Source organism: Opisthocomus hoazin, chromosome 2, assembly GCF_030867145.1.
Source record: "Opisthocomus hoazin isolate bOpiHoa1 chromosome 2, bOpiHoa1.hap1, whole genome shotgun sequence".
NCBI classification, from domain to species: domain Eukaryota; kingdom Metazoa; phylum Chordata; class Aves; order Opisthocomiformes; family Opisthocomidae; genus Opisthocomus; species Opisthocomus hoazin.
The window spans coordinates 7,964,920-7,988,919 of NC_134415.1; the positions used below are offsets into that span (position 1 = coordinate 7,964,920).

The following is a 24,000-nucleotide window of genomic DNA, read 5'->3' on the forward strand; positions in this document are numbered from 1 at the left end:
AACTCAGATACTTAACAAGAACAGTTTCTTGATTTTCATCAGAACCCATAATGCTACACTGACTTAGCAATACAAGAGGACGAGGGTTCCTTCCTCATACCCCTAGTGAAAATATCAGCGCCTTAGCTAACTGCACACTCTTTTACACAAAAGCATTCTTGTTCTGTGTAAATGTTTTCCCCTGTGATTGCACAATCTGGCAATTCTGTACGAGGAACAATCCACGGAGGATCATTCCAGCAGCTGGTTGTGTTGGAAAAGGATCGTGGACAAAACTACAGTATAAACTACAGTTAGTTGCAAGTCTTGGAAATCCCCACTTATGGTTTTGGAAGCACACGTTATGCTGTTGCCGTAAAGCCTGAGCTGAGCTGAGCCACCACACTAGATTGTTTGAGCCCAGGCCAAGTATATGTCTTTAAAAAGTTTCGTGTCAATGGTGGATTTGGGTCACACAAAATACCTTTCTTCTTGTGAAAACTCTTATAGTCACATACTACCACCGGCACATTTACAGGTGATGCTGCACAGTTCATAAGGAGTCAGGCTTAGCTGACCCTGCAGCGTGATTTTCTGTCCTTGCTGGAGCCTGTGGGAGCGTGTCTGCACAGTGTAAGCTCTCCAGTGGGAGCGGGTACGTAACTCAGCCTCTTCTCTCTTCTCCCACTGAGCGCAGAAGTAGATGGGAGATTTCTGAAAAAGAGCCATGCAGAAAATTTCCTACCACTTCCCTATCCCACGATAAAATGGGAGAACAAAAAGCACAGATGTGCTCCGTACAGTAAACCTGACCGGATAATTAGGTATGTTCACATCCCGTCCTCTTCTAGATTTCCTCAGTGCTGTTGTGCAAAAAAGCAGCAGCGCACATAGCTTGTACGTGAATCTCTCTCCAAGACAGCACTTGCAGTGAGGAGCACACATGGGAAAAGGGGACCGGGTACTAGGGTCAAGGTTCACACCTGAGTACAGACATATATCTATCTTCTAGGTTTATGTGAAGCTGGATGAGATGGGTGGAAGTGGAAGGACTAGAAAGGGGCGGTTACTGAGGAACTTCTGCTCTCTGCCAGGGGGTAAGGAAAAAAGAGAGTTACAAGAGGTGAGAAATGGAAAGAAGAAAGTCATCTCATTTTTGTCCGTTTGTCCTGAACCCCCTTGCTAAGAGGGACGGAGGCAGAACTGTTCAAACTGACAGAAGAAATATTTGATGTGTAGCCAGGAAAGCTGGTGACAACATTTCTACAAGGTGGCTGTGCTGTTATCTCCTGAGCCTCTCACACTTGTTTCATTTGCCCCCCCTACATTGCTTCTAAACCTTTCTTCCGCCTCTTCCACGTCGCAATGCAAGCATGTCTTAATCTTTACCATTTTAAAATGAGATTCAGCTTGTGCCTCCAGCTATCCCTCCTCCCTTTAATTTCTGAACTTACTGCCCACTTACAGTGACCCTGGAGTTTGTCCTCTCCAGTTCCATTTCAGTGTTAACTTCAACACCTGCGTCCCAGTCCGACTCTTGTATCCCAGTCTAACAGTAGGTCTACTGTTATTGTGGTGTGTCAGCTATCACTGCCCGCAAGCTACCTGCTGAGTCACTAGCTCCATGTTTCTATTCCCAAACTCCTTTGTGAAATACGAACAAACCTTGTATATTGCATTTTCTATGCAGAATTTCTCCAAAACAAGCCCATTCCTATCAACCCACATACTTAAAATTATTGTCTGGGCTGTCGTCGTACCGCATCCACATCCCCTTCCCTGGCTCAACAGCAGCTATCTTACCCTAATTAGATCTTGCTGTTGTGAAGATCGGTTTCTTTGCCTGCTGTTTCGACCTTGCCGCCTCTCCCTTTATGTCCTTGTGCTGGCTCCTTCTTCAAAGCATCCCTTTGTTGTTACACTGACACAAAATTTAGGCAGCGCATGTTCTGTGACCTTCAGTGGTCTGTGACCTACTATGTGGACTGATGAGCTGATCCCCTGTCTGTGCGTATCTTGTCATGTATTTGGGCTGCGTATTTGGTGACAATCTGAGCAGTAATACTGGTAAAGAATAAGGATACACTAATGGCAATAAATAAATAAATGGAATCAGAAACTGGCAATGTGTCGAGCCACAGGGAAGGCAAGAAAAAGTTGCCAAAGTTTTGCAGCTGAGCTTTTCTGAGGAGAAGAATTAAAGGCACATGAAAAGGTGACTCACAGAGACAAGTCACATGAGAGCTGAAGTTTTTGTAGCCTTTCATGCACTCACACTTCCTCGCATACTTTTAGACTTGTGGAGACTTTTGAACTCGTTGAGAGGTAGTTCAGATTGAGCTCTAGCTCCAAATTTTTCAGCCGGAGCCGTGTCTGAAGGACTAATGGAAACGTGAAAGTGGAGGCTTCACAATCCCTGCAGAACAGGAGATGGTGCTGTTGTCACCGACATGTGCCTTCCAATCTTTTTTCCGGTGAAAAGAAAGCCAGTGATAGTGGAGAAAAAGAGAGGAGAGGAAAGTAAAAGGAAAGGAACAGGAAGAAAGGTAACTGCCATTTCCCGGATTTTTTACTAGAGAAATTTAAAAACTCAAAGAGAAGAATGGTAAATGCACAGAAAACCAAAAGGACTGTCTAAAAGAGAGCCTAGGTCTGGAATTTTCAAGGGGTGTTAGTACGGAGGGAGGTGTAAAAGCAATGAGGAGAAGCACAGAGGCAGCACAGACCATGTGCTGGATGCGCTCTTCCCTGTTTCCATCTAGGTACTCTGAACTAAGCTTAGGAAGGTGCTGAGCACTGTTGGTCCCCCACTGACTCCGTATGGAGCTATTACTGATCATCAACACCCGGGAAGACCAGGCTCAGCGTGTCTCAAGACAGGCATTTGAAAACAGAAACATCAAAAACCAGTGGGAGTTTTCAAAAAATAGCTTTAAACACTGGAGTGGGGAAGGAGGAGGAGCAGAATCAGGCAGGCGATGAGAAGCCGTGGCTGCAGAACGGGCCCTCTTGCAACGGATCGCGGAGTGCACGCTGCCAGCGTTATCAGGGCTGCGCTACACAGCTTCCTTTCTTTATCTGCATGGGAAAAAAGAGCACAGGAAAGAAACAGTGAAGTATTTTTAGGACAGCACTGTTAGCATAGTGCTGTGAGATTACCCACATCTAGGTAAGAAATTCCAGCCTGAAATTCTTCTTTGGCTGAGCAGGACAGCTACATTCACCAGAAACACGCTGATATTCCCGGGCTTTTTAGGACATTTGCTTTAAAAATGAAGCTAGAGTCCTACTGTTGTAACACTGTAAACATCCTTGATTCAGAAGTGGCATTTAAAGGCAGCTGATGAAAAGCAGTTGTGCCCAATTAAACATTTCTAACGATGGGAAGTTGCAAATCTATACTATGTGGTTTGTCCCTGTGAGCTACAGAGGGGAAGTTAAGCTGGTAAATCTCTAGTTAGACTGAGTGCAGTGGGATGGTCAGGAAAAGATGAATTAGGATAAAGAATTAGGTATAATCCTTTACCATCTGTCTTTATTTTGCTAACCTTCTTGACAGGACACTGCTGAAATTTGCGGTCATTTTTTATCTGCGTCATGTAGCTGAAGAGCATTTGCTGTACAGACTGGCATTAAAATGCTTCCCAGTAACAGCTGGCTTTCATATTTGTTCACCCCATTTGTTTTCCTTGCAAAAAAAAATTTTAGGACTTTTCATTCAGCCGTAGGCTGCACCATTCATTTTTGACCTCTCCCTCTCTAGGACTCAGAGCCAGGTGGTAAAGCTTAAATAGATTTTACCATTGGCTCTACAGAGAAGCAAAAGGGCTTTTAAAATGTATGTAACCCATGCTCCTCCAGCTTTCAGTCTGAAAAGCATGTACAGATCTGGAAGAAATGTGACAACTGAGAGAATATCCATATGGCATCACAGTTTCTCCATGACAGCCTTTGTCTATAGGTCTTCACCTAGCAAATCATGTAAACAGGAGCTTATCTCTAAGCGCATGCCCGAGTGTTTTCCTGCCTCTGGGTTTTGGTGTGCAGGGGATTCTACTGGTAATGAACCAGATAAGAGGATCTACTGTAGTCGGGAAAATACTCGGTAGCTTCTGCATGAAAATTTACCAGCTGCAACCCTGCAAGTCATTAGTCTTTTTAAAGCCCTGGTGTTATTACTGGGAGTAATACTACAGGGAGGTGGATTTTAAAAATTCCCAAATATAACCAAAGCAAAGCACAATGACCAATCCAGTTTTCACTTCTTTCCATGAGAACAGAGCAAAATGCCACTTTATTTTGGGGAGGGAGGAAAGAAGAAAAGAAGAGAGGACAGGAGGCGGGGAGGAAGCTTTCACTTTATTTCCAACTCCTGGGTATTTTTCTTTGCAAGTGTGAAGATTTGCAACTTGGTGTCTTGTCAGAATGCAGGGCATGAAGAACTTTGTAGCTCCTTGGCTTCAGAAAATACAGGGCAGGCGAGTAGCTTTCCAGTGCTGAGCTGAAGTTAATCTGCTGTCCCTTCTGAGAGCATGGAGACAGCCTGCTGGGTGCAGAGAAGTTATCTTTGGTTTTCAGATCCGTGGAGGAATTGGCCAGGCACTGACTGAGAGCAAGGTTATTTCCTCAGTGGGAAGTCAGGATGTGAAAGGCTGGGACCACTGCTGCCTTCCACCCCTCACAGTCTTTTACATCAGTGTAAAGCAAGGGCAAACAGGCTTAAAATGCTCTCCTTCATCTTCCGTAGTACTTTAGGTTACACTTTAGGTTACGCTGGTTTGACTAACCTCACAAGGAAAGAAGCAGAAGTCAGCTGTGTCAAGATGCAGTTTTCACATTTTGATTCGTGCATTTGACTTCAAAGAACTTCTTCCAAGTTGATTTTGAGTTTCCCATATTAAAAATAAAGACACAGAACAATTAATCAGTGTAGCTGAGAACAGCAGCTTTGAAAGTATTAGGCAAAAAAAAGCTCTGCTGTTTTGAAAACAGCTCCTAATGCTGTTGTCTTTAATGGGGATGGCAAATTTTCCCTGTTTTCTCATATTCCCAGTGATTCTCTCTAAGTGGAAGCCTGCCAGTTATTCTGCAAAACTCCTAACTCATTCCGGCATCATTTAGGGCCTGCTTAATTGATTGCAGGATATCTTCAAAGTCAGAGGAGGGCTCTTGTTTGATGCTATAAAAGGTTTTCCAAGGGATTACAATCTCTTCAGGTTTTGTAGTGTACTTTAAAGATGGTGGGATCAAAGGACAAACCCCCAGATCAGCTCATGTTTAGAAATAACACACTTTTACAGTTTCATTATAAAGACAGTGGGTGTTTTTTTAAAATGCTTTGCAATTATTAATTGTTTAATTTACCTTAGCCTTGCAGGTCTACCTTGGGTTCTCTTCTTGCTGTCTACACAGGAATAGTAAAAAAGGCATTTGTCATATTGTCACAACACTTCTTTTTCGCTTCACCCCTTAAATCTCAGTCTCATAGAAAATGATAATAGCGGTCTTTTACACATTTATGAGGTCTTCCATTAAAGTCCATTCAAAGCATTTTATAGACAATAACATATGAAGCCTCAAAGCACGCTGCTGAGGTATTTATTACCGCATTTTTACACTCAGGAAAATGTACCACAGTAATAACACAACTTGAAGACCGGAATAACTCGTCATCGGGTTTTGAGAAACACTTTAATGGAACCCAGCATTCAGAAGCTGAATCAATTTCTGAAAGTATGGCTCTCTTTTAGTAGTTGCCCAAAATTGGAGGCATCCAAAATAACTCGCCGTCTTCAAGAATATTGACACTATGATGTTTTCTCCAACCTCTACCTCTTGTCACTGCATTTAATTAGTTATCTTTTTTTAATCAGTGTTGCATAATTCTTGAAGCTTCACACTGTAGAGGCACAAGACTCTATTGTAAAAAAAATTTCTTGCTTCAAAAAAAAGAGATGGCATTTTCCAGAAGCATTTGACCTTAGCCCAGACCCCTTCTGGCTTGCATTGAAATTCCTGCGTGTGTGAATGCTGAGCAAAGCTGTTTATGTGAAGATCTTGCAATGCTTTTCATGGGAAACCAGTTTTGTAACACGTGCTCATATTGGAGTTACATTTTTAAGCCCATTCTAGAGATCTCTGACCATCTGTGCTTTAAAAAAAATGGTGTTTACAGATCATGGTGTGGATTTTTCCTTACAAAAACATTTGGAAAACAAAAGCCAGAAGTGAAACGCACAACTTTTGGTTAGGTCTTCAAGGAAGTTCTCAGATGAATTATCGTAAAAGCCTGCTCTAGATTCAGCATCATCGCCAGGCCAAAATGCATGTTCCTCCTTTACCTTTCTGATGAGATCCCCTTGCATACGAAAAAGGTCCTAAATGTCCGTGTTGATGCATAGTTTTTGGCACTAAATGCACAAATGTTAACTAGTCCCATATTCTGGACTGTAAGGCATCCTAAAATGTGCTGCTACTGGGAAAAACAAGTCTAAACATAGCATTGAGGTGTGTGTGTGTTTGTGTATGGAAGGGGACTTCTCAGCTCTTGATAATTCTATGTGAATATACTCTCTTTGTATTTTATAAATACTTTCCCCACCTAAGCAGCATTGAGGCAGATTCATCTTGCACTCTTAAGAAAAAAAAAAAACATTTCTCTAGCTTCTAATTTGTGGATCATTGTTAATAAAATGTTGCAAGAGATACTTGTTTAGTCATGGCTTATGATAGGAAGTCCAAGCCAAAATCCTGTTCATGCCCGAATGGAGCAATACAGAGTTAAGAAAGAGTCAGTCTCAGACAGGAAACAACCAATGCTTGTCAGTAAAATGTTCTTTCACTTTAGAAAGAAAAATAACGAAAAATGATTTTTTTTATACTCACAAGAACAAATTAAACCTTTCCTTTCAAAAAATACCCTCATATCTGGCAATATATTCGGTAAGATAAAACATTTCGGTAAGGATTAACAATACTACTTCATTCGGCGGCATTCACAAGTGACAAAATGTGCCTGAGAGATGAGGGAAAGGGAGAAGATTAAAATAAGTAATGTCCTTACTAAAGAACTTGACTTTTAACTCCTGCAATAACAAAGGAAACCCAGCAGATGGTGGAAGGAGACCACAATGCTAAAGGAGTTCCCTTGCCGTTTTATTCCAGTATGGCCATTAGCCCTTAAGGGAAGTTGCTCTCTTACTATTCATAATGCATTGTAAGTGTTTGAAACAAAAACAGGACCAGAATTGCTTCGACCATGCGTTTGATGTCCAAAAATTGAGGTGAGATTGTGTAAGACTGATTTCGACTCACATGGTAAATGCATTCTTTTTAAATGTGGAGCTGAGGATTATGTTTATGAAGCCAATTGACATCAATGACAGTAAAAAAAACTTAATTAATAAAAATGCTGGTGGCTGCTTTTATTTTTTTGTCTAATTGTTGTTGGAAGGGAGTGTATTTTATTTGTCTGTCCTTTTTTTTTGGGGGGGGGATGGCGCGGAGGCAGGGGTTGTTTTGCAAGCATTTTGATTTATTGTTCAGCTGATGGCTGAAGATTATATCTGCATTACCCAAAGATGTAACAAGAAGAAAAGGAAATTACACTGTTCAGACCACGTTTGCTCTCTGAGCGAGAAGACCCTGCAGAGCTCCCTCTCTGCAGCAGCTTCCTGTGACGAGTGCCGGGGAAGACCTGGAAGCCAGCAACATGTCTGCTGTAATCCTGGGAAATGTGCAACTGGGGGCTGACATCTTGTTTGATCTGGTTCATTCTTTAAATGTCCTCTCTCTCTAGCTGCTGTGTCTGGCTTATGCCATATCAAGACAGACATTAAACACCTGCGAGATGATCCAGATCAAAGGCACCCCGACTTTTCTCTGTAAAGGATCAACTAATATATAAAAACAGTGTCAGTGCTGCTGCAATTTTGGTGGCACTTTCAGTAATCAGGATGGGTTTTGGAAACACCAGGACAGAAATGCTGGTGATGGGGAACACCCCTTTGAGGTGCTCCACAGAAGCCCTGGATGACAGGAGGTAGGTCTGAAGCATCAGTCTGATACACCTCCTCCTACTCATCCTGCTGGCACCTAGAGCTGCTGCCCCACAAGCACCCCAAGCACTCCTTGGCCTGAGCAGGAGGCCCATAAAAATACATTCTCCAAGCAGTTTTCAAACAGCTAGGCATATTTTACTATAGCAGACTGAAAATGAAACTGGTGGGAGCTTAGGCCCTTTTTTGATTAGTGGACACCCTATCATTTTTCTGTTCGGAGCGCCCATCTCCTGCTGAGCGACTCTAAGTCGGCTTCTTCTGGTTGGCACTTTTTGCAGACTTGGTGGCCATAGCTGGTGGCTGTAGCCCAGTCTGCGAGAACCCTGAATGTACCACTGTACGTGCTCAACATCTGCCTAATTTTATAGATAATGTACTGCTCTTTTTTTCTCGTTTTCTGTTCACGTTTGTGAGCAAGGCTATTTTCCTCTGTGTCTGAAGGGGCTGTTCTTTCGTGCCAGAGTACCGTACTGCCCCGTGTGTACACCTGGAAGCGGGCTTGATGTTGGAGTCGGCGTGTCGTTCACTTGTCATCACATGACTGCAGTCTGCTTGAGCGCTTCGGCAACAAGTTTTCTGGGGTATTGCATCTATTCCCACAATCGCTGCTCTTTTTCTTCTGCTTCGATCTGTGCCCTGTCCATCAGAGTGCGTAATTCACTGCTATCTCTGTGTCTTCTGTGCGCAGCAGGTTAATGTATTTGAGGTTTCATGGAAATACGTGTTTACAAATGCTGTGTTACATCAGCAAGAATTTATCTGCCCAAGAACACAGTTTGCATCTCAGAACATGATAGGTCCAGAGGAAACAGCTTGACAGGAATACCTTCTCCTGCTGGCAGTTCTGGGAGGTCTTTATTTCATCACTCGTGGGAGGCTTTGGCTTTCACATGTTTCTCCTGTTTGTCTGTGATTCCTTTCATCGTTGCTAGCCACATTAATGATACCACTGCTCAAGGCATCAGAAGATGGAAGCAGATTGAGCCAGGTTTTCTGTGAGATTGTTTGTCCATTCAAGAACAGAGATGCCATATATTTTCTTCATGTTCTTCAGCATTAATAAAATTTCAGACATTTTAAGTGCTAATTTGGCTTTGCCATTTGGTGGCGATGCTGTGACAATGATCAAAGTGAGTAAATTTGAGGCTGGATTGCAAGCAAACAGATCTGTGCTCCCACTGCGTGGGATATTCTGGCCACTTAAATATTGAAATGCTTCAAACTCATCCACTGACCAGCAGTCTGAGATGACTTCTTTGCTGGTTGCCCTATACTTGCCACAACAGACCATCAGATGTTGGCTAGCCTCTGTCATATTTGGCCGAGACAGAGTATCGCTGGCTTCCTCTGTGCAGACTGCAGCTCCAGAGCAGAGCTGGGCAATTCCCAAAGAGAGTGTCCATTCTCTGCAACCTGGGTGTTGCAATTTCCTGCACATCCAACCTATCTCAGTAGATCCAGTACTCGTGAAAATGGGGACTTTTTCCCCTGCTTTCTGGCCTTTCCTGTAGAAAAAATGGAGGTCACCACATGTTTTCGTCTTGGTTTTCTTCCAAATCCTGCAAGTGGTGAACTTGGCTTGACTTAGGCTTTCTGTGTCTTTGCATCATTTCTGTCAGATTCACATTCAGCTGACGTATTTTGGGGCTGTGTGGCAGCTATAACCATGCCAGGCTTTTTCTTCCTTTTGGATACCAAAAACTTAGCATCAGTGCCTCAGGGGCGTGTGCTGAAGGTGGTGGGGGGCTGCCAGCAGCAGTCTGAAATGCTTGCCAATAGTCTATGGTCACTCTCTGCTCAGGTGGTTCTCTGTTCACGGTTATACTGACAACACCTTCCACTTGCAGATATTATTGAAAGACTTAGCTCTTCTGTTTGGACATACCTTTCTGCTCTGCTGCTGGTACTAAAATCGAGCTATAGGTCAGCAAGTGGAACGCATCTTTTTCCAAGGGGTACCACTCCTCATTATCAAGATGTTATATATCTGCCTCTTTATTAAAGGTGGGATAGCTGAGTGTCTGCTCTCTCAGAAGTGTGATAGTTGCAGCCTGTGATGATAGCAGTTGTCCATACTGCATCTTTATTCAGGAGCTCTACCAATGACTTGCACATACATGAAAGCTGTGGAAGAAAATATGTCAGATGATAGGATACAAATCCCAGCAGACTCTGGATGGAGTCTGTGAATTTGAGGGTAGGAAGCTGCTGTATTGCTCTAGATTGCTGAGGTTGGTCCCAGCCCTTGGGGGATCAACAGACGTCTCATACAGGGTACTGCAAACAATCGCAACACCACTGGGGTTTTATTCAGCTGTAGATCTATTCCCTGACTCTTTCTAACTGACAGATGAAGATGGGATCATGATGCATCACAGCTTCTGCCACACGATCTCTGCCTCCATCCCCAGAACAACAGCAGCCATGAAACTGATGCCTCAGAGTCCTTTTAATACGCCTTGCTGACAGCGCTGATGCTCTCCCACCTCACATCTGATCCCAGTGGTGCTTTCAACCATTCACATCTACTCTTTTCCTCGATGTGGTGAGGTAGTTTCTTTCCTTATCCAACAGTTCTTATCAATGTCCCATGTACCATGGATATGTTTGTTCTTGCCAAGATGGATTTATCGTTGCTTGTAGCCATTCAGTTGAACACTCTTAGTGCTTGTGGAAGTTACTTCAGCCTTCAGAAAGGGGTAGGTTGCCTGGCTTCTCAGCATCCATGCTGCTTATGTGACTTGTTATGCCCCTGACATTACTTCAAAATGTCTTCCTTTTCCGTTCCCTCTACTGCTCCAATTATTTTTCCCTTTTATACTGTAGTCACTCCTGGAGGCACAAGCTGTAAAGACGGAAATAGGTGAAGGCAATTCTATGCCTGGAAGACATCCTCCCTTCAAACACTTCTTGATATGCCTCCTAACAACTTCATTGCAGGGAGGCTAGCTAATATTGCCAGCTCAGCACATTTGATATTTTTCAAAATTTGTTCTACTTCCATTGCCTGCATGAATTGTTTGCTTCAAACTTCGTGCCCCTGTGTGGTGACGGATTCACTGCGTGCAGCTGAAAGCAGGGGATTTGGCATTGCCAGCAACACCAGTTTGACTTGCAGTTTACTCTGCCTAATGGCAGGGGGTGATTGCATTTCTTTAAGTCAGCTTTGCGTGGTTATAATTCCTTTCCCTCCTTGGCATAGCTCTAAGGAAGCCTTTGCAACCTGACACATTTAGTAATGTCCTACCGCCTCGCTAGCATTCATTCTCCTAACTAAGTGCTGCTGCTGTCTCTTGGCACATAGCTCAGAGTCTTATTTTTGCCCTTTTGCACCGTATTAACGTCATCGCTGTGCAAACTTTCCTATCCTGCGCGCATTTTTCTCACAGCACCAAAAGTCTTCCCTGATGTTCTCTGCTTCCTATTTGCACATTTGCTTTTGATATTATTTTATGCTGCTCAGTTCTACCTTCTGAGCTAACTGGGTCCACCCCACCTGTGCTCCGCTTTGGGCCGGGTGCTTTTGCAGCAGCTTTAGACACCCCTGCAGCTTACTAGCAGTGAGGACAGCTTTTCTTTCAGCAGTCTCGTTGCACTGTTTTCCCACTTATGAATCTGCCACTAATTACTTCAGGTTTCAAGATTGCATGCCCGCATGAGTCAGCCATTTTCTGCACAGTTTGGCAGCGTACCAATCTATTGTTTCTCCAGCTTCTTAATTACACAACTGTGGGGCAGATACCTTCTCTGTGTGTCATTTTTCTGAGGACTGGAAATGCTTCTGAGACATTTCGAGGATTTTGCATGGGGTGCTTCCAGTCTGCAGCTGGTATTCATCCAGATGCTGCAGAAACATGTGGGAGCCATCACCCAGTGCAGCTAGCAGCATGAATGGGCTTATTTTGGCTTCCTGTTTACCCAGCCCCATGGCAATGGGTCACATTTCCCATGTGACTCTAAGGAATGGCTAGCAGAGCTGCTGCCGATGCTTCCTCTTTCGTTTTCTGCAGCGTTGGGACAGGAACCCGGTGTGAACCCACAATGTTTTCTCTGTACTTCTGTGTTTTGGGGAAGTGTAGGGTTGTCTCTTTTTTTCCAGTCTCCAGAGCTGCCTGTGACACGTGCCCGCCTAATCTCTTTTTGTCACCACATCCAGTGTCCGCACTGGCACTGAATATGAACCTGACACAGAGAACCAGGGAGTCAATGCTGGTTGCTGCTCCCTAGCTTCACCCCTTTCACAGCAGTAAGGAGGTCCCCGGCTTTTGAGCCGAGGTAGCACCTCTTCTGGAGCTCACACAGCCCATCCCAAATGGAAATTGCCAGCTCTTCCTTTGTGGTGCCAGGGCAGGATCTAAACAGCCATCCGGGGAAAGACTGCTGTTACGCAGACTGTGGATTTTGTACAGGAGTCAAAGCCAGAGACAGCTGTGCAGCCTGAAAGATGATCAGAAGATAAAATGGCAAAGGCTGAATTTTTAAAGACATGCCAATTAGAAGTCTGAAATCTTCCTGGCTTGCCCTGCCCCAGAAATTCAGATCAAATCATGCACTGAGTTGTTCCCACAAAAGGAACTGGAAACTCAATAGGTCAGACTGTCAGCTAGAATAAGTCCACTGACTCCAGCAGAACTACTCCACTCTCTGGCATTAGAGAACCTGGCCCCATGACCGTGAGCTGCAGATTTTCCACATGGCTGTTTCCCTGGGACTTGCATCATCGCCCTGCACAACAAGGAGAGTCCAAGGTCCCGGTGTAGGAGGATTTTTAAGGAAGCAAAGCAAGAGACCCAAAAAAAGCTCAAGTTCATGTTGTGCCTCCATCATACTACATGGTTTGGTAGACTTGCGGATCAACACCTTCTCACATCCTCAGGTGCCACAAGATTGGTGCCAGATCTCAGGGCTGAGTCCATCAGCTGCCACCAGAGATGGGGGATGTCGAGGCCCTGCAGAGCAGCTGTGCTACGGCTTTGCTTCTAGCCAGTCCCACCCCGTCTGTGGTACAATGCTGCCAGGGTCAGGGTAAAAAAACCCATTAGTTTCCCTTACTGCTGTCTCCTGACCTGCTGTTCATTAATATAGAAAGGAATATCTTGTGTCTCAGCCTTACGGTGAGAACCCAAATCATAAAATAACATGTAGGATTTCTAGGATGAGTAATGCCAGTGGAAAAGAGTTGTAGAAACACTGCCTGAAATTCCAAAAGCATGACATTTGCCCCTAGGCAGAGAGCCTGCAGGCAGTTCTGTGCATCAACTAATAGGTGTGAAGTCACCCATTCAGCCTCCCCTGGGCTGCTCCATCAGTGAGATTCAGCTGAAAATCTTGGTTAGGAAGAGTTTCAGTGCTGCTGTGAAGAAGAATGATCATTAGCTAACACACCTCTCCTTGCAAAGGTGTGAATTCAGTGACTTACTAGTTCTTTCCCGTTACTGACTACTGTGAACTTATGCGCTGTGTATCATATTAACAAAATAAGAGCTTTGGTGTCATCCCTTTCTGTCCTCTGTTGTCACCCTGAACCTTTTATGTGAGGAGTGAAAATGTAAACTGTTAGTTTTGAAATTGTCAGGACAGCAGGGGAAAAAACTCTCAAAAATGAGCTACTAATTATTAATGTGCATGTTTTTCACATCCATCTCCTACTAACTAGCTCAATGGAATGATTCAGTTGAACATCGTGCAGTGAGAAGATCCATTTGTCATACTCGTTTAATTTTTTATCCATTTGTAAAGCATCCCAAAACCCAGCCGGCAATAAAACAGCAAAGAAATTGCCCAAGGCGTCCTCTTACGGAAGCAGTATGGGCTGGGTTCTGTTCTGCCACAGCTTAGTCTAAATCGGTAGCTATTGCATGATGTCAGTGAAACTGTACTGCCGAACTGCAGAGGCGAATCTGGCCCCATGAGCTAATTCCATGATGAAATTGCGAGTGTAAATAATGACTGTTGCTGTTCGGCTCTCTGCCCCCGCCCCCCCCAGGTCCCCAAAGTGCTTTAATGAATAATGAATTTTATGAATAAGCTTTAATGAATGACTGAATGCATTTTAACGGCCAAAGTAATAAGATCGTAAGTTAGAACACTTTCCTTCACGCTTCCCTCTCCTCCTATAGCCCCGCTGCCTTCCTCTGCTTCCTTGTACCAGAGAATTGCCCCTTAAAATTACCCGTCAATCACACATGCAATTACCACGTCCCAGCAGGGATTATCAAACTGCAAAAGTGGCCAGTTTTTAGTTCTAGGAAAGACATTCCATATTTGTTTTAAACATCTAACTTATGGTCCAAAATGCAAGTGCTGAAACAGAACAAACCTTTAAGCATTTATTCCTTGCTCCCCACACCCCCCCCCCCAAGATTAAAATCCATTCATTTCAATCAAGTCATTCAGAAGAAGGCTGTAAAATGAATGACATAATTAGCCACTTAATATAGTACATATGGAATTTTAATTCCAGCTGAAAATAAGAGAGGCTTTTCTAGAGCTGTTCAGTGGGGAAAAAAAAAAAAATTTAAAAAGTGATATTTGAACACAGCCAACACTTTTCAGGTTAGCGCTACGTTTTCGTTTGGGCTCCCTAGTACCCTAAGCAATAGCAGATAGAGCTTCTTGACCTCCATCAGAAGCGGCCAAATACACCATTACAGGTGGAAGAAGCCGGCAACACAGTGAGACGGCAGACCCAGTTTTGCCAGGTTCCAGTGCCATTGCAGAGAACAAAGCGACTGCTCGTCTGGCTGCGTGCTGCGGGAATCAGTTCGGGGACAATTTTCTGAAATGTCTTCCAAATGGCTCTGGCAATACACTAAAAAATGGAGGCACCTCCAATCAGTTCGTACTCTTGAAAATACTTAGTCATGCACCCAAAGTCATCTGAGTAACGTAGATCTGATCCAGCAGCAGTTCTAACCAAACAGCTTCTGACCAATGGGATTTTATGGGTGTGGCATAAAAATTAATCAAAATAAACAAACAAGACACCCCTTACAGGAGAGTTAGAAGGCAACTGGAGTTTGCTATCTGATGAGCTTGACTGTCTCTGTAACCAGTCCACCCTGTTCAATCCTGCTGGCCACCCGTTTGTGTCCTGCTTGTGTTGACATATTCTGCAGGCTTTGAACCAGGTTACTGAGTCAGGTCACACCAAAAGATGACCCATTAGCCAGTTAGATTAAACAAGAGACACGAAACAGCAGAGAATAGCCAAATGGTAGGGAATGGGAACAAGTCAACATTACTCAAGGGGTTAGCAAGGTGTTCCAAAACGTAATCTCAGTGTTCGTTTCATTGAGTAAATACCCAGTCAACCCCCCGTTTGCACAAGCCTTGATCACATGAAGTAATCATTTCTGGGGGAAAAAAGCCACATTCCACCAACGTGGATTTGGTGCAATGAAATACTCACCCCGACGCGCGCTCCTCCCGGGCTGCAGGAGCGGTTCTGTTTACCTGCAGTACTTTCGCTGCCTGCTGATGGCTGCCAGATCCACATGGCCGTACCACGGGGAATGCAGCAGGAAGCTCAGTCCTTCTGCTGTGGAAAAAAAGGCCCAAGAAAACACTGGAAATGGAGGGAAAGGTTAATAAAGCATGTGTTTAAAGTGTTGAAATCCCCTGGCATTGATCTACACCCCAGATTACCTCAGCTGTACTCTCTCCTTTTTTTTGTTGTTGTTGTTCTTTTTGTGCAAACCAAAATAAACACATTAAAAATATGCTTACCAGTACAAATCTATATCCTTTATGTTCTTTTTTTGGGGTTTGGGTTTGTTTCTTTTTTCAAAGATTGAACGGAACTTTGCAAACCAGATTTGCCCTTTATACTTCAGGTTGCACATGGGAGGCTTTTTTCTTGTTGTGTTCTGAGAGAGGGGGTGAGGAGGAGCTTCCTGATCCAGACTCATGGAAACCTGTGAGGGTTCCCCTCACACCACATCATGTCGATCCCATGAATTTTCTTAGTAGCTTAGCTCCAGTGGCTGCGACATTATTCTCAGCTTCATCTGGCATACCTCATCGATGGGGGAAGAATTAAAAATGAACCTGCTCAACAAAGCAGCAGAGATCTTTGTGGAGACGTGCAGCATCCAAACTCTGAAAGGTCGTGGGGCCGTTTTACTGAAGCATTGTCCGAGCTGAACAGAAGGAGCACAAAGCCTTGTATCACAGCTGGCACACGCAAGATGGAAGATGTGCACCTAAATTCGGGCTTTTTCTTCCATGTCCCGTAGGCTGTATGAATCAACTCATGCTGGCTCTCTGGGGGAGAGGAACAGGCCTTGCAACACCACTGGAAGCCCCTTCCCACGACACTAGTGCAGGAGTGCAGGAGCTTAGGCCAGCAGTTGAGAGTCACATGCCAATCTTTCACTCTGATTGCTACACAGGATTGATTGGGAAACAGAAGGGAACAGTCCAGTTTTTCCAGTATTCCAGCTCTTGGCCTCTTGGGGCCTTGGTGTGGAGGCAAGAGCCACTGCGCTGATCCTTTGTGTAACCAGGCTGCTGGCCTCGTGTGCTGATGCTCTGTTAACATCTGAAGCCCCACAACCTCTCACCTTGCAGCTCTCCAGCATGGTCCGCAGCTGTTAAGTGTCAGACCTCAAAGTGAAATGCAAACATTTTATTTTCAGATGTTTATAAAGATCCCATCCCAACATCACTGGCCTCATAAAGGTAGTCAATAGCGAGAGTCCAGCGGAGGGCTACAAAGATGATGAGGGGACTGGAGCATCTCTCCTATGAGGAAAGGCTGAGGGAGCTGGGCTTGTTCAGCCTGGAGAAGAGAAGGCTGAGAGGGGACCCATAAATATCTTAAGGGTGGGTGTCAGGAGGATGGGGCCAGACCCTTTTCAGTGGTGCCCAGCGACAGGACAAGGGGCAACGGGCACAAACTGAAGCAGAGGAAGTTCCAGCTGAACATGAGGAAGAACTTCTTCCCTCTGAGGGTGACGGAGCCCTGGACCAGGCTGCCCAGAGGGGCTGTGGAGTCTTCTTCTCTGGAGATATTCAAGACCCGCCTGGACATGGTGCTGTGCAGCCTGCTCTGGGTGACCCTGCTTCAGCATGGGGGTTGGACTAGATGACCCACAGAGGTCCCTTCCAACCCCAAACATTCTGTGATTCTGTGTGATAAAATACACCGGCAAAGACCTGCAGACAGTTCAGCAGTCTCACTGCAGAGTTCAGTTTTACAAGACCTCCGAAATCCTCCTTTGCAGCCGGAGCCAACACAGAGCCTGGCACTGTGCTCTGACAGTCAGTGTATTTGGAAGAAAATGAAGGACTCGCCACCGATGCCTGGCAGTCCTGGAAGTGTAATATTTCAAAGCCTTATAAATCTACATCTCAGAGTGTCTTGCTTCCATGTGCCACTTTTTTTCTCCTCTAATTATTTGGTGTTTTTAACTGCAGGAGACACCCCCCTGCCCTTGGAACAAGAGCGACTGTGTCACAGAGATCACGGTCCCTTTAAACACTGCTGTCCCACTTCTATCACAAACTGTGTCACTGCACATCTGGCCTGGTCGTGTCTGCTTTCTGCACGCCCGTCCTCGCGTCGGGATCACCTTGAGAGGACGTCGCCCTCTGTACGGCGCCTGGTGAGCAGCCACTGTGGCACCCATCCAGCGGAGTGAACTGATGAGCCATCAAGCTTCCCCATCCAGTGCCAGCGGGGCCCTGGCTGCATTGCCCTCTTGAAAATGCTGCATCCAGATGGAAATTCCCACTTGGAGAAAACTCTCCAAAATGCCCGTATCCATAGGACATTACTGGGCAAAACCAAGCAAAGGAGTCTGTTCGTGTCTCTAAAGCCTGCCTCCGCAGAATTTTGACTTCAGACCTCCGTATTCCTGTTGTGCTCACTGCAATAGCTTACCACTGTCAACAGGAGGATTTATCAGGGTGGCCAAGCACTGACTGACTCAGCGTGGTTGGAGATTAAGAACTCCATGAGGATGGACGGACAGAAGTCAGCACAGAAGAGAGCGTCACCAGTGTTCGGCCCGGAATGGCGTCAGGGAGAAGCTCTTCTACAAAATACTGTACAAACAAATTTAAACTCCTTTTCCCAGCTACAACCTCTCTGTCATTCTGGATGAAGACTGGAGGCTGTTTCAGCCTGACTGGTGTTTAGTACTCCCTGGCCCACTCCTTGTGATTCAAGAGATGTGCACCATGGCAACGTCAGGCTTCAACACACTGCTTTCCCACAGTGTTGAATTGTGAACTACTGACCATGCTTGCCACCGTTGCACCGTGCTTCCTGGGTGGGTTAGACTCATGTAGACCTTCCCTGCTCCCCTCCATGTTACAGACCCACAGCAATCTCCTAATCTCCCCGCTCAAGAAGTCAACAAATAAAAAAACTTGTGGCATGTCTTCCACAATACACGCGCTTCTCATAACGGTAGGTGCAGAGAAAAGCTGTAGAAAAGGTGGATGAGGGACTCTCTGCACACTGCCTAGCTGGGAAGACATTATTTCTGCACATTTTCCTGGGCTGCCATTTCAAACATGATGCTATGAGTGGGATTTGTCTCACCCTGCTTTAGATATCTACATCTGAGCCAGTCACCTTTCATATTCAATGAAGAGAAATAGACACGTCTGGGGTGTGAATCATCTGATTTACTTTATATGTCTCCTTTAGACTAAGATGAATCACACCCCAGAAGTGCTTATTTTTCTCCATTGACTACAAAGGGAATCAAGATGAGTACTCAGATACAGACATCTACATTTGGTCAGATGACTCTTACCCTGCACCTTCTGGGAAACAGCTTCGGGTAACATCCTCCACCCAGGCAATCACTACCCTGCCTCTGACTGTCACTCACCCGTGCCACAGCCTAAAACCAGGGCAGTTGTTCACTCATTCTCCCACCCCAGAATCTACTACATGGCCAAAGCCAGCACAGAGATCTGAACACCAGTCTTTGCTAGAAGAATCTATAGAAATTAATGGGGGAAATAATTGGGAAATGTATTACTATATTGAAGGAAGCCCCAGAATGGAAGGGTAGAATTGCAGTAACATACGTGGACGGAATTACCATTATGGACATAGAAGATGGGATCCCACTAAAAACACTCAGTTCAGGCTGGGGGCTGGAGGGCATCCTCATTTCCATTGGCACTGTAGCACCAGGGACCACAAAAAAAAAAGAAGTTATCCACTGTCAGCAGCCTTTGAATTTTTCGCAAAACCCAAGAAAAAGGGCAAAGGAAGTATCCATTCAGAGAACTCCTGCGTTCATCCCCACAGGGCTCTGTGAAGGCAGGTGTTGGTAAGGCTGATTCCCGGTGCATTCCCAGCGCTGCAGACCTGCTGTGCACAGGGTGAAGTGGCAGATCCCTTGTTGGCAGAGCGCTCCGCTACAGCCTTCCACCTACACCCGGTGCCCATGTCAACCAGCAATCAGTGGCCTGTCTCCCCACAGCAGATACCCATCTCAGTCCACAGCCATCCGCAGCCTGTGAAGTCCGCTGAAGCCTAGCCCTGGTTCGGTTCTATCCGCCCGAGGTTTGTATGGTGTTCTGATTTACCTGCTTCTGTTCACATCATCAGCCACGCGCTGCTTATATTTATCATGGGCAAGCTGGTTGACAGCCTTCATTGAGGACCGGATCATCTCATGAACGTGACACCCAGCACATGCTGTGGTTTTTCAGTGAAATCACTGAGAAACACTACCTTGCTTGGGATACATTCGCTACCCATAACGCTGTTTCCTTGACCCGCTGGGGCGTTTTCATAGACATCCTTTGTAGATGCCCTTAAGGTTCAGAAATCTGCCTGCCTCCTGTTCCCATCCATGCCCTCAAGAGCACTCACTTGCCGTCAGAGGTGTCCAAAAATACAGCATACTCTTCTCACATGAGGCACGTACTAGCCAGAAATAACTAGTGTTCCCATTTGGCATGGCTATCTACCCTTTGGTCTTCCAAGCATTCGCTATCCCTACATTCTGCAGCTACGCAAGGGAACATTCATTTGCTCGTTTTCCTGGCCCAAATCTCCAGCAAGAGATTTCCTAAGCCAGGGCACAGAAGGACAAGCTGGATTTCTGCGACTGACAGACGGAGTCATAGCACTGTTAATATCCATTAGCACAGACCTATGAAACATCCAGGACAAACAAGAGATTTAGTTAAAAACAAACAAAAAAGATTTTCATAACATTGATGAAGTATTAAAAGATTGTTTTATTTTTGCGAAGACAATTTGAAACATCTGGAATCTCAAATAAGTCTCTGCACACGTTGTTCTAACCCGAGTTCCCTGATATTCATGGAATTTCCCCTGCACTCCACTCTGAGCGGGGCTGACCGGCTGAGGTGAACCAGGCTTCTTCCCCGCGTTAGGAGAAACAGCTGGACACGGAACTTCTGCTTCGCGTGGATAAACACGGTTAGCTGATGAGTCATTTTTTAACAGGAGCATTTGGCTGAGCAGCCATCCCCAAAACCAGGCCTGAGCTTCTAAATTCTCTGGCATCACAAAAGGATGCCCGATAACCTTCTTCGTGGGCCTGGCGTAGCTCTCCTGTGCTACCTGAGCGTCCATCACCCTCACCCTGCAGATTAGAGGTTGACTCCCCTGCAGGCGACACACTTCAGACCGTACTCTGAAAACAAAAGACAATGTGCTCAGTGCTGGGTCTCCAGAACCGTACTCTGAAAATAAAAGGCAATGTTCTCAGTGCTGGGTCTCCAGATACGCTGTTTGCTGCCAGCGCTATCGCGCTCTCTTCCATGAGAGTTGGAGACCAGTGAAGCCGAGGCAATGATGCCCTTCGAATCGCAGCCTGAGGACCTGTGCTAACCATCAGAAAGCCGTGCCTTCCTAACTCAGTGTTTCCTTGGGCTGCCTCTGACTTTCTCTGCTGGAAGCTGCATGGTATGACACCTGCCCAGAATATTGAGTGTTTGGCTGAAAAAGTACAAAGTCATGGGGAAACAATGACTAACAGTAAGTCACTGTGGAATCCAGTCCCCTGGGGAGTACCTGCAGACAGCCCAGCAAATTGGTATGGATGTCCATTAGCCTGCCAGGCTTGCATCCAGGGCTAATTTAATGGAGAATCGCTGCAGCACAAACAGAGGCAGGGATACTGCCTCGTCCTCCAGCGACCAGTTTCAGTGAGCTGTTCCAGACCATCCTGGATCAAAACCACTCCAGTGAAGTTGGTGTGCTTAGATCAGGTGAAAGAACATGATGTGACAAATCTGTGCCAGCCTCTGAGGATCGCTTGCTTCAGTCGGGTTTAAAAGCTGGTCAGCACAGCCCCTGAAGCCTTTCATCTTGGCAGCACGCATGGAAAGAGGACCTGAAAAGTGCAGCTTGTACGGGGCTTTGTGGGTTGCTGTCAGCGTCGTGAGGGTGCTGCTACGTTCGCTGAGGTTGGCGTTGAGGTTCCCGCTGCCTTCCCTGGGCTCACGGGCGGAGATGTTGAACTGCACCCAGAGTCGGGGAGGAATCACGCTTGGAAAGCCGGTGGGATGCGCAGAGCCCAAGGGCAGGCTGGCACCCACCTCTGACGGCTGCAGCTGCTCGGTGACTGTCAGCGGTGCTCCGGTGCTGACAGAAGTTTTGGGGGTTCAGATGTCACCGGGATTTTCAAAGCTTAGCTCTCAGCGGTACAAAAGACCTCAACTTGCAGCTTTCTGGGACTAGCAGACAGTTCATTCCCAGCACCATAAAAATTCAAACGTATTCAAGAGCTGACCTTCTTTCGACTATCTATTTGAATAATGACACAAGCAGTCAGGGTAGAGCAATTGTGTTTTCAAGGCTCTGTTTCTGAAGGTTCTGCCACGTGTTTAACTTTACCTCAGAAAACGCCCTTTGCAGCAGACAGGAGTCTTGTGTTATATATAGAAACGCATGATAGCAACAGACGGAGAGGAGACACGAGGCTGACGATAGGGAAGGGTCAGGGCTTTGAAGGAAGATCTGGGGCTCCTCTCACTTGGTGAGAAATCTGGCAGGTGAATGGAGGGAAGGAGACCATCCTGGGAGGGATGAGTTACAAGATCTGTGTCACAGAAGGAACCTTTTCCCTTCTCCTTGCCCTCCCCACACCGCTGGCCCTTCTGTGGGGGCTGCTTCTCCCTCAGGCAGACCTCCATCGCAGAGGCAATCTCCCTCAAGAAGGCAACCCCGGCCCTGTGCTGGCTTCCGCGGCAGCTGAGAGGCAGCAGCAGCTACGGCTGGGGTCGGTCCTGCCTCTGGCATCTGTGTTCACGGCATCCAGCCCAGCTGCCCAGCTGGACCCTTGCTCCCCTCCTGCCAGGCTGGCCACCCACAGCCAAACGCCCCTCGATTTGGAAGTCAGTACTCTCCACTCGCCTCCGGCATATGGCCCCGTCCCAATTTTGGATTACCCCCATCAGACACATTTCTCCCACCTCCTTCTTCCAGCCTCCCCAGCATTGTGGCAGCACAAGAGCAAGGGTGGAACGAGCACCCATTGCTGTCTGGCTCTGACCCCGGTGAGCAGCAGGCTCTGGGGAAGCTGGGGTGCAGACCAAGCGGCTGAGCAACGTTCATCTCCATGTGGGATTCAGGTGTCATGGGGCTCAGGGGAAAGCCGGTTCTCCCGGCACCCCAAGACGGGCAAGGTTAGTCCTCCCTCGGGCTGCCTGCCTCTGGCCTCAGCTTTACAGTGGGTGCCCCACGTTCTCCCGCTGAACCAAGTCACCGGTCGCCTGCCAGTCCAGGGTAAAGCTGGCCATGCCAGCTGGAGACCAGCCAGGTGGCAGCCGTAAGCACGCACGGGCACAGGGCATCGGCAGGAGTGTCGGTCCCCCCTCATAAATGTACGTACATGGGAGCGTGCAGAAGGTCAACCTTGAAGGGCAGTTTCCTCGCTGCTGGTGCAGGTTGCCAAATCAGGGTGCTCAGGAAGCCTCTCCCGCCCCGCAGCGCTGGCCCGGCTGCAGGCAGGGACCTCCTCCTCCTCCTGCCTCCTCTCGCACCCCAGCGAGCACCTCCTCGCCCGGGCACACGGACGCCTTCCGCAGAAGCAAACAGCTCTCCGAGGGGTGCTGCGCCGGAGGCAAATTCCGCCGCTGGGGTCAAATTCCTCACGCGAGGAATCTGGAAGTCCTTCAGCGCTGGGTAAAGGCTGCAAAATAACAGAGCTCGCAGTCCCCTCGGCAGAGCTGGGTTTTAACCGGCAGAGCTGCTTTCTGATCTGGCGGTCTTGGTCGGTGGATCGCGTGAAATGCGTGCGACAGTGATAAATTATTGCGAACGCTTCGTAACGCTCCTTGACCAAAATTAAGTTACTCACAGGGTGATTTCTTAGAATGACTTCTTTGCTTGCTCTTCCTGAACTATTAAATTACAAGTCTGTGATTAATTACTACAGCAACTGCACAGCAAACTTCAAACTGCCACCTCAGAACAAAAGGTCTTTTAGATAGGGGATGTTTACTTTCAGCTGAAAGGGCACATGCTCAGACTTGGTCAAGCAGACCTCGCCTGCATTTTAATTCTGCAAGTTGAAAATAGCAGCTGGCTGCACGGAGAAGCAGAAAGGTGAAAATGTCATTGGATAAAACCTCCGACTATTTCTCACAACTGGCACTAACAAATGGTTTCCGGAAGCTAGAGGTCACTGCGCACGCAGTCCTACAGCTTTCAGGCATGAACCTGAAGTTATTGTATGGAACTGGAATTCCTAAAGCAAGGTCAGACAGTTTATTCCAAATGTTCGCGAATTCCGACAACTAATCCAACACCGACGCCTTCATTCCCTCCAGTGGGATGCTTCGGAGGCGAAGGAGGAGTGGTTTGGAATGGGGCTGCTGCTTCCTCGGTGCAGACGAACAGCAGTCACGCTGCAGACGGGCTTTTTGCTTCACCCAGATCTGGCTGTAGCCGCCGTGACCCTCCCTCACAAGGTATTAAGCCTGATCTGCACAGGTATATGATTTTTTCATG

General features: G+C 46.5%; 1 long non-coding RNA gene across 1 annotated transcript; it reads right to left on the reverse strand.

Moving 5' to 3' along the window:
• Nucleotides 1-20,235: 20,235 nt before the first annotated feature.
• Nucleotides 20,236-23,715, reverse strand: LOC142359909 (uncharacterized). Its single transcript, XR_012762696.1, has 2 exons — nucleotides 22,880-23,715; nucleotides 20,236-22,064 (listed from the first exon to the last, which is right to left on the reverse strand). It is a non-coding gene; the product is annotated as an uncharacterized LOC142359909 (long non-coding RNA).
• Between the last annotated feature and the right edge of the window lie 285 nt (nucleotides 23,716-24,000).